The sequence below is a fragment of the Clavelina lepadiformis genome, chromosome 2, assembly GCF_947623445.1.
Source record: "Clavelina lepadiformis chromosome 2, kaClaLepa1.1, whole genome shotgun sequence".
In the NCBI taxonomy this organism is placed as follows: Eukaryota; Metazoa; Chordata; class Ascidiacea; order Aplousobranchia; family Clavelinidae; genus Clavelina; species Clavelina lepadiformis.
Genome location: NC_135241.1, coordinates 5,873,520 through 5,884,520, shown reverse-complemented (window position 1 = coordinate 5,884,520; position 11,001 = coordinate 5,873,520).

Sequence of the window (11,001 nt, the reverse complement as noted above, 5' to 3'; positions counted from 1 at the left end):
GATCTTAATTACCTTACCTGTGGAAAGGTCATTAGCACAGCCGTGAAGGTAATTTGATGTCGATGATTGGAACATCAGTTGGCCAAAATAAAACCAAAATGTCCGACAACAAGTCCTTTAAAATAACCTGGGCTGCGATAGAAAAGGTTACTCGTCGTACTTTTTCCTATGGGTTTATGGAACGTAATTTTTCGAGGAAAGTATCCAGTTCTCGGAACTGGGGTTGAAACACTTTAAAATATGTCTTTTCCTTGAATAGCTTTCTGAAAATTTTGTGATGCAAATCTGTAGCGATAATATTTCGGGTTAATGTACTACTACAGGTATCGTTGTTTTGTTGCTACTATTAGCAACTAAATTTGGATGTTACGTGCGAAGTTAGCCGCAAGACTGACTCCCGTGAACAATTTAAACGTTTAAGAAGACTTAAAATATAAAAGAACAAGTTGTGGTGACGTAATAGGCCTTGCTAATGTCACGAAATGCGGATAATCTACAGCCAAAACGTTTTCAGACGTCAAATTATTATCTTTAGACACAAAATACCCCTAATATTGGTGGTTGATGTGGGTATACAAATTTAAATTGGTTACCAAGCCAACGGCAGTCTGCGGTTTGAAAAGTTTAATCCAATCAGGGATCAATTACGGTCATGCTTCAGTGCTTTTGGTGAATGCTTGCATGAGTGGCGTTTCCTTACTGCAACAGGTCTTTGTCATGAAGATGACTGCGCCTTTCTTTATCTAATTTGAAAGAAAGATAATTTGAGTTTGGGCTGTTGCTTCCCTTGCTATATTGCTTCGTTCTTGGGCCAGTAGCTGACATTTAATAAAGAAGCTGGGTTTTTTTCAATTTATATGATTAAAAGAACATCTACTACGTGTTTGTTGATTTAAAATATAAATAACGCCGAATTCTTATGTGCGTAATATTACAGTTGACAACAATGTAAAAGCTGCAATTTTTAAGGTTTGTATACAGAGTTAGCAGACTGAATAAATGTACAAGGAATCATTGTGGCAAACGTAGCGATTTAAACCTCACACAAAAAGTGTCGATAAATCTGTAAAGTGTCCATTGATGACCAAGTCAATTTCCGTATTTAATGGCCGTTTTTGACGCTCTAAAACTGTCACCGACATTTAATTTGGCAGAACGGTTTCGTTTTCTTTCTTCAGCACGTTCTCATATTCCCTTTTGAGCGGCTGCAGACGACGACTTAGCAAGATATTGTGATGTCATAAATGGCGTCACTCAGTCAATTGAAACGCCAAGTGAACCCACTGAAATCAAATTTTTAATTTGATCTACTCTGAACCCAGACAGGTCAACGGTTACAGAACTCAATGCTTATTTGCGGCTAACGATCGATAGATTTACCAGCTGGGAAGAAGCTTGAGGAAAAACGGCCGTCAGCCGTTTGTGTGGCAATAAACAAGTGTCGATCTATGCTGCTTACCTTCTGCCGTTGGCTCAGGCATAGACAAAATGTAACATTGCTTCGCTGTAGGAGTGCATGCTTTTCTGGACAGCATAGTTCCCAAGAATTTAAAAATAGGGTGTTATCTTGTTTTGCCCTATCGTTAATCCATGTTGTGACCTTGTAATCCGAGTAGAAAATCATGACTTTCTCCCACACAGCCCACTTTAAGCTTGCATAAAAGTCGTGAAAAGACGATTAGCTTGACTGCTTGTTATGACAACTTTTGTCACGATGGCGATAGACGAAATGGCAGTTGGGCTTAAAATAAACTTGCAAAATATTTTTTTAATTAATCGCAAAAAAGTTGTAAAATATTACGGGAATTGTAGTAACTTATAGACCGATCGGATATTTATGTATATAGCCTATCAAGATTTTCTAATTCATGTTTTATAGCCTAATGATGGTTGCCTCAGTAAATTCTGTTGTCATAAATCAAATGATTTGCGTTTAACAGTTATTTGGAGTAATTACAACATAATTATTGAATTGCTTCAAAGCTTTTAATATAGCTTGCCGTAATTGCATTATCTATAAGGCTTATTAAAAGCCTAACTTATATAGTGGTTTATTTGAGGGCTTATTTCATTAAAATTTCTAAATCAAATGAATCTATGTAAAATAATGTGCGAATGAAGAATTTCAAAATATAAAACTTACATAAGTAAACGCAAAACCTTTGTAATTTTTATTTCCGACTATAATCGCTAGGATTTGTCTGTCTTTAAAAAGAGTAGGCTAATTCATCCCTTTCCTTCCAATGTTTCACTTATCGGAAAATGAAACAAAAACTATTTTATTCAAGATAATTTGTTTTTAGGTTGTTTGAAGTGATGTTACACTGCAACTTTGTTGTACATTTTTGATCTTTTCCATGTTTCACTTCTGGGGTTACTTTTAATTCGTGATGGAAACAAACATTCTTCAATAACAATGTTTTGCAATATATGTAGACTTATGGTATATCTTACTTGTGACACAGCGAACACGTTAATAGACTTATGTTTTCAATCGGTGGATAAACAACAATCCGTAAAAGGTGATATTTTTAAACTTTTAATTTCTTTAAGTTGTTTCATTAAACTTATTTTCTCTTACAGCCTACTTTAACTACGTAGTAGCACACGTTGTTGGTTCTCACGGCACTGTAGGCTGAAGTTTCAATTTAACGCGGAGATCAATGTCTACATCTTGGTTTTGCCCGACACCTTTCTCCTTTTAATAGTACTTTTCTCCTTGCCATCGAACGGTGTTTGCCGCTTCGAATTACTGCTTCTTTCGGGTGATTACCGTGCAATATGTACACTTATGGTCAATACTTCTTACTCATTCATGTTAGTTTGTGCAATTGTATAGTGTGTTACCGTGGGATTTTTCTGTCGTCTTCACCTGCACATGCGGTAGTTGACTGCTTTTCCAAAACCTGGACATGGAACAAGTTTGCTTCTAAAATGTTAAAATAACTTGGCGCCGGTTCCTATGTTTGCTTCGTCAACATGATATCAATAAAAGCGGACGAACAGAGATAAAGTGGTTTTGATGGCATAAAGCACCACATGTTGACAGTGCTGGTTTCCAAAAAAGATCCACATCCAACGTTATACTTTCGGCCTAAAACGTTTTTTGGTTTATACTCAAAATTTTGAACTGACAAATGTATCCATTGGCTATTTCTGTCGCAAACCCATAGTTTTTCTTTTTAAATCTTTTTTTTGTTGAATTAACTTCCATATTTAACGATTGCTTGTTGATCAAAAGGTAAATGTGTTTTTCTTTAAATATATGGAGAGGTTGAAATGTAATCATGACAATTCAATCAATTAAAAGTCTTAAATGTTACGTCATTATTCTCAGGTAACTATTACCTGCATCAGAAACAGGTAAAATAGTTTTAGTGGAAAAAAAATCACGAAAAGTTTGCAAAATACTGAAAGAATACAAAATCAAAATTACCTAAAGCTATAATGATACGCTGAGTAATGATGTTCGGTATTATGGAAATTTTTAAATTGTGTTGGAAACTTTCGCAACTCGTAAACAATATTAATTAAAACTAAACTCGTCCGTTTTTATATGTTTGAATACTCATTACATCAATCTTCATTTAAGGTGTATTTTTGGTGTTTTTTCGTAAAATTTTTGATGCAGTATTCGTAAGGTTTTACCAAGTTTTATTTCATAGTAAACCCGATTTTTTGTAAGTAATATTTACCCACAAACCTTATTTTTATTTTCAAAGATATTATAATTATTATTCCATTGACTGAGTACGTTGCTGAAGATCCAAAGCCATGTTTGTTAAAAGGTAAACAGAAGTATAGTTAGATTTAATTATAAACTACTATAAGTTAGGGTTAATAGCCTATATACCGATGACATATTATACGTAAAAAGGCCCGATTTAATTTAACACGACAACTGTAAAAGTGAACTACCGTTGACCCATCAAAGTATAATGTTGCCAGTGAGCTTATACTGTATAGACGTTTCTTTTATATGTTTCCTACAGAAATTATAGTAAGACCCCGATAACTGACAACTTCACTGATGTATTCAATTAATTTTTTTTTTCGATTTTCTCCGTACGAGTGCGGTTCTAAAGCTGTGACAAAAGCTCCATGACAGAAATAAACCAATTCAGCTATTTCTTTGAATTTCTTCGCGTGTAAGCATAGCCTTCGTGCCTAGGTAAAGTATATGCAGCATGAGTACCACAAATACCGTCGGTTTTAATTAAAAGTCACACTAAAGAAATACTTATAATTGTCTGCACGTCTTCAGGCGTTTCTCCCTCTCCGAGCAATCATTCTAAATATACGCAAGTCCCGCGCAAAGTCGTTGATTGCATCGTTCGCTGAAAATATGCCACCATAACACGACAAATAAATAGCTTTAAAAAATACACGTTTATCTTCTGCTATGTGACTTTTTACGGGGATTTTTGGATTTCCGTTACGTCATAACACGTTTCCGCATGGACTTACCTATCTTTGCAAACGTCACAAGTTTCAGAGAATTTTTCCCATCGTGATCGCAATCTACAGCAGATCTTGCCAAAAACGAGAAACTCTGCAACGCGCCGACAAAGAAAAACCAGAGAACTTAAATGAATTTGATTAATTAAATTATTTATCATAAGCCGCTTGGTAGAATTTGAACATCACCTACCAGCGCACATTTCCTGTTTTCGTGGTTGCTATTCTGCACGTAATCAATAAAGATCTACACGTATGTACTGCAACAATTTATTATGCTAGTTTGTTGCTAAAAATAACGATTGTGCGACAGCTATAGGCACAGAACCAAATGTGATAGATGACTTGCAATATGGAACCGAAATTGCTAGCGCTGTATACAGACGTTTGTGGTGGTACAAATGTGGTGACATAATTCTATATAAATCTAAAGTGTAAGTATGCCCAAACTGTTCACAGTCCCGCGTCGACTTCAGTTGGAAATAAGTCGAATTTCAAAATTTCCGAGTCCTTAGAGGTGAGGCGAAGATTCCATTATGTCAGAGATTGTGTAATGCAATTATCCCAAAACGTCACACATCGATTTCGAACTTTAAGTTTGGCATTGTTTGGCAACTTAAAGTTTGGCATCCAAACTCTTCTCGCATAAACATTGTCGAGAAATACCCGTCATATTTTTAACCCTTTTACGCATTCGCGTCAGCAGCAATGCGTATAGTGTAGCCGGAATCTGGTAGTTTCAATGGACCTTTTGAAATACGCCTTGTCCATTGCAAATTTTTCCTGTAGTTGCGGATATACCCTTTCCAGTGACCCCAGGCCAAAAGGTCATCGGTCACCTGGTCACGGTAACAATGGAAGTGAAGTTTGCCGAGGAATAAGTTTTGTCACGTGATCAACTGCAATGGTGTCATAGCGTGATTACCAGGAACTTGCAATACAATGAGTAGAATGAATATCATCTTGATACTGGGATTTTACTGCAGTGCTTCCCGGAATGACTCATTTGTTTATCACAATTTCGATGAAGCTTACAGGTTAATCAAACTTCCGTTAACGAAACAACTTTTACAATCTACAATCTAGTCTCTATCAGAACAACATTTGTAGGTTTGTTCGTGTTGAATTTCAGTTTTAAGCCTTGTTTATCAATGTGCCCCTGTCCAATGAGCGTATATCCAAGCTAGCAGATAATGTCCCTGATATTGTCCGGTCCAACAAAGTTCATAAAAGGTTAAAGGTCAGACACGAAAAAATAACACATCAGAGAAAATGTTAATTCGCTTTCTTTCAAAACAGGCTACCTTTTGTGCATTGTATAACACTTGCTGTTTTAACTGGATTAACTGAACCCTTTTACGTTTGGGTTTCGCATTCCAGTGGGTCAACTTTGCAATGAAGCTGATAAGCCAATACTACAAAGATTTTGAAATTAATTAGTAGTTGATAATGAATATATGCCTAAACATGGCCAGCCAGGCCAGACGTTTAGTTGCGCAAATGCACAATGTGCTATGACTAATAATTTCCACTTGGTTCAGTTCCACTAAATCCTCTGATTAAAAGCACAGGCGGTCATAACGAAATATGCTTTTCTTTGAATCTAATTTGTTTTCATTCAAAACAGCCTATGTGAGTATACTTAACTGCTTATGCAGCAATTTTGATTTTAATGTTTTCACCTATTATTAAGCTCGGCCTTGATGCGTTATGAAGTAGCACTTTAGCCTTAACAATTTGAAAAATTCTGTTAAGTGTTCTGTGGTTTTAGTAGACTTTACCACTTCCCGTTTTGAAAAGCTTGTTTTTGCAGAAGTTAATCTTCGTAAAATGTTGTGATCCGTTATAGCAGCAGTGGTGTATTGGAGGGGGATCCCCGTCCCCCCACTTTTTCTTGACGAGGGATCGCGATCCCTTAGTTTTTCTTGCTTTGTGTCATTTTGTCCCCATTTTTATATACATTTGGATACCATACCTGCTTGACGGTGAACCTCACTTCTTTTTTTAGGAGTATAGGTTAGATTAATATAATTAAGGTTAATATAATTAAGGTTAAGGTTAATACAATTTAGGTTAGCAGTGCGTCGGTTTTTGCAATAATTTGCGAACAGCCTTTGAACTACTTTTCCAATATGACTTATGTGTGATCTGAAACTTTAACTCTAATGAAAATTTAATGAGTTTTGGATTTTGGTATCAGTGCGAGTGACACAAAAAACCTTACTTGTTTGCTCACAAAGCCAGCAAGATTTCCCCTAAGTCGGTTCCAAGCTGTGCGCATCTGACTCAGTCAACATTTTTATACTATTTGCCAGTTAAAAAGCGTAGTAAGCTAGAAAATTACACAAACATAAATAAACGTGCTGTTACATCTTCAAATGTTACTCATATAGTTAATTACGTGATTGATACACCCGAGGTAAGACTTCGTGCTGTGTCTAATAATAGCAACGCCGTAGCGTTCAGGGCACGAAACAGCATCGGGCTTATTGTTTTTGGGGGATGCAACTTATTAAACCATATTTAAATAATACCCGACAGAAGTTAGACCTGCAACTATACTGCGTCATTGAACACGTCACAAAAGCTGACTAGCAGCACGCGCTGCAGTGCACGTTTCTCGAAGCAAAAAATGACAGAAATAAATTTTGATTTATGACATAAAAGATTGAGCGTGATATAGTTTCGTTCTAATTATTTCTTCTGTCGTGCTTGCTGCCTCTTACATTGTGTCGTGATGACTTTTTTCACTTCCAAAACTAGTCTGCGTATTCCACTGGACAGTAGACTCGACCTCCATACCATTCACCGAACTTGCGCTTATCAACCTTCAAAACTTTAAGGTTGCTCGGTGGGGTTACAATGATTGCCCCATTTTTTTGATAACAAAACTTGCTGGTTTTTGGGACCATGCTGCAGGTGAGTCAAAGCTATCAGCATGCTAAAGCGTGTAGTTGTAGGTTATGCAAAACTTGGAAACGTGGAACATACTTTCGTAAAACTTGTATTGAAACAGTTTATGTTGTTTAAACCAGAATAGCCTGGCTTGCGTATATATGTTGATTTGAACATATCGGTCAAAACATTAAAAACATATTTCTGAAACGGAACACAATAAATGACTTGCGTTATCATAATCACATGCATTATTTGCGGCGTTTTTCAACTTTTTGTTTAAGCCAAATGATATTTTGAAGCTCTTTTTTGTTGAGGTACTGTATATACGTATTCAGATCAACATTTGTGTTTTGTTCAATGATATAGCTGATACTGTTTGTCTTACTGAAATCCGACGATTAATCGCGAAATTCCTAGAATTGGAGAGTATAGCTGTCTGTAACAAGCAAATTAGTTACAATGACACTGAAAAACAACTTTGAAGATTTCTTTGTGATACCATTGTGAAGAAAGGATATACATCTATGCAATTTAAATGAAGTAAATTTTTGCGTTTAAGCCGTAGGTGTTAGTTTGTATCGAACATCCTTCTTTGAGACTCGCCAAACAAATGAATATGGTTTTTCCATTGACGAGAATATTTTCTGGCAAGCCTTTGAGAAAGTTCCAGAATTAATTAGTTTTAATTGACTGTTTATTTCGGGTTGTGATCTGTTGGCAAGGCTTTTCGAAGGAAGGCTGAACGTTGTTTTTCCTACCGCAAGCACGTGTCTATATGGCAGACTGTAATTACCCAACATAGCTCATCATATCCATGTGAATGCATTTTAACGACTATAAAAAGAAAAAATTGTTTCATAAAACTTTTACGCGGGCGCGAAATGTATGGGTTGCTTTTTCGGTCACATTCAGGTTTTCTTTCAAGCCAGCAATTATAAAAGGTTTGGGAAGCCACAAATACAGGTCTTTCTCAAACGGTCATTGAATTGGTGCTACCAGTGCAAGACACGGCGCGGTCTAAATCCAGCTCGTTAAAACAAAATAACACTTATTTGGCTAACAGAATTTCGTAGACGAGGAAGGTGATTTTTTGAGTCTACTTTTTGTTTCCAAGTTAGTCCCACTCAATTTACAAAACATCTCTTTTTCCTTCGCCTCTCACATTTACTAGACAACATTACATCATGAGGAGAATGAGTTAACCTTTTCTCTGAAAGCAGGATGCTTACAACGGCGAATGAGCAATGTTTTTACCGCATCAAGAACTAGTAACGATGACCTTGCAATTGCGAAAGTTGGATCAAAACTTGGAACGGTAAGAACGGTAAGAACCTGTAATGAGCAGTTGGCGCTGGTGTTACTTGCAAAGCGAGAAAAACATTTTGCATCCATGATAAAAACGATTAACTAGCCATAGAAGTATTAAAAGTAAAGAGGTGCCTTTATTCATTTCACGATATTCTACTGCGCTTTTTAAAAACACACCAAACAGATGGTAAATGCTTCCAAGTTTATTGTACAATCAAAACTTGATAACGGAGACTGAATAATGCAAACATACTGCTTGTCGAAGACAAGTACTGTTACTGACTATAAGTATTCAGTAAAATGGATGTGGGTTTTCGCCAAAACATAGTCATTTATTTCGTTGTCTGCCTCCGGCCCACAAGCTTAAAATATATTTTTGTGCCAAGATGCTTTATTTATAATTTGTTTTCTTCACAAACCGCATCATTTGTAGTTATTTTTATCAGACAATTTTCTTTTCACCGTAAATAATAAATGTCGTCAAGTCTATATTTTCTCCACCCACAATTATTGTTTGGTATCGCTATTAATAATTAATTGGTCCCTATCTGAAAACTTCCTCTTTCAAGAAGAAAAGGCTTAGGCTTGTTTATAGCAACAACTCTTTACACTCAGTTATAGACTTTGACCAGGCTGACGCACACCAAGTGCAACGTATTGCACTATAGGGAGGGAAGTTTGTAGGGTGAAGCTGCGTGGATGCGATTGACCAGGTCGCATGACAATTGCTATCGTGTAAATCTAAGTCACGTGACTCATTTAAGCACCTGTGCAACGTTGCATTGCAACAATTAATGGAAGAAACTAGCTAAACAACGCGCTAAAGGTATTTCCAACACCAAAAACGTTTCATATAAACACCCTTGATGATAACAATGAAGCAAATAAACCGAATGATCGAGTGACATAAAACCTGTAAAGCAGGGGTACTCAACTATTCTTAGCAAAGGTTCAGTTAAAAAAATTCAAAATTTGCTGAGGTCCGTTATAACTCTCATGAAATAACTTACAGTCATACAAATGTATTAAAATACGGTATATAATATAATAATTCTCTGAATGGGTATTAATTTACCACTTAAATACTCACTGATTAAATGAATAAGCAGGAATAATAAAGCTAATGATGAACAATTTCATTTGCGTAAATACTGAGACCGATAAAGTCCGGATTCAGCACTGAAAAGGTCCGCATTCGGACCGCGGTCCGCCAGTTGAGTAGCCCTGCTGTAAAGGAGCAGAAAGCCTAAATTTGTCCTCAGCAACTGCGTATCGAGGATGCTGATGGAATGAACCTATAAATAAGTTCTCATCCACCTACTGGAATATTTATATGACCAAATCGCTATGTTTATCTGCTCCGTTCCGAGTAAGAATGACTTGCATCTGGCAGTAATGGTGAAATGCGGTGGAAGAAGAATGAAAAACTCCGCATCCGGTTTCAATTCGTCACGATTCTTTTTAAATCTTAATTATGTAGAAGATAATTTCTACAGTCGTTTCCTTTTTAGGCCGCAATAATAAAACTTCAGTCTAGTTTGCTTTAAACGTTGACATGCTTTGTTCGGTTCATCATTTCATAAAGTATATAGGTTACTATATACAGCATCTACACAAAGGATGCAGTAAATTGAGCTTTCTCTATGATTGTGCACGATTGATATTGCTTAGCACAAAGACATAATTTGAACATCACAAGTCGTATAACCATTCCGTCATAAAATTGGTTCATAAGCCTGTAATTATGAGCCCTAATTAACGAAGATAAGAAAATTCATACAAACGCCTTGCATAGAAATTCAAACAGCAAAAGTTGTTGCACATATCGTAATAAAAATGTAACTCTCCAAGGGAATATGCAAACACAGTTCAGTTTTGCGTTATGTAAGTGTACTTGTGGAATATTACAACTTTCAGAACTAGTGTGCACAAAGTCGCGAAACCAATTAGGGCAATACTTCAACCACCTGGCAATATGGGCTACCATTGCCAAAATGCTTTGTAGTTTAGGTTACACCGTTAGACTTGACATTAATTCGTTTCCAAGAATGTGCGGCTAGATGTCGTCAAATTAAGTTCAACTTTCTAAACCATTTCACAAGAGTTAGTTTGTCTACAAAACCAAGATATATGATCACTTAAGTGGTGTATTTATCATTAACGTATCACGTAGCTGTATAACAATAGCAGAAATCGGTCGTTTTCAAATCCGTATAGTTTGACACCATGTCTGTAAATCTGCTCTGAACTTCGAGCGTTGGCAATCCTCGCGCCACAACCAGTTCCAAGCAAGCAAGGTTTCTAAAGTGATTGCAAAATAACTGTCAGAGTTTAATA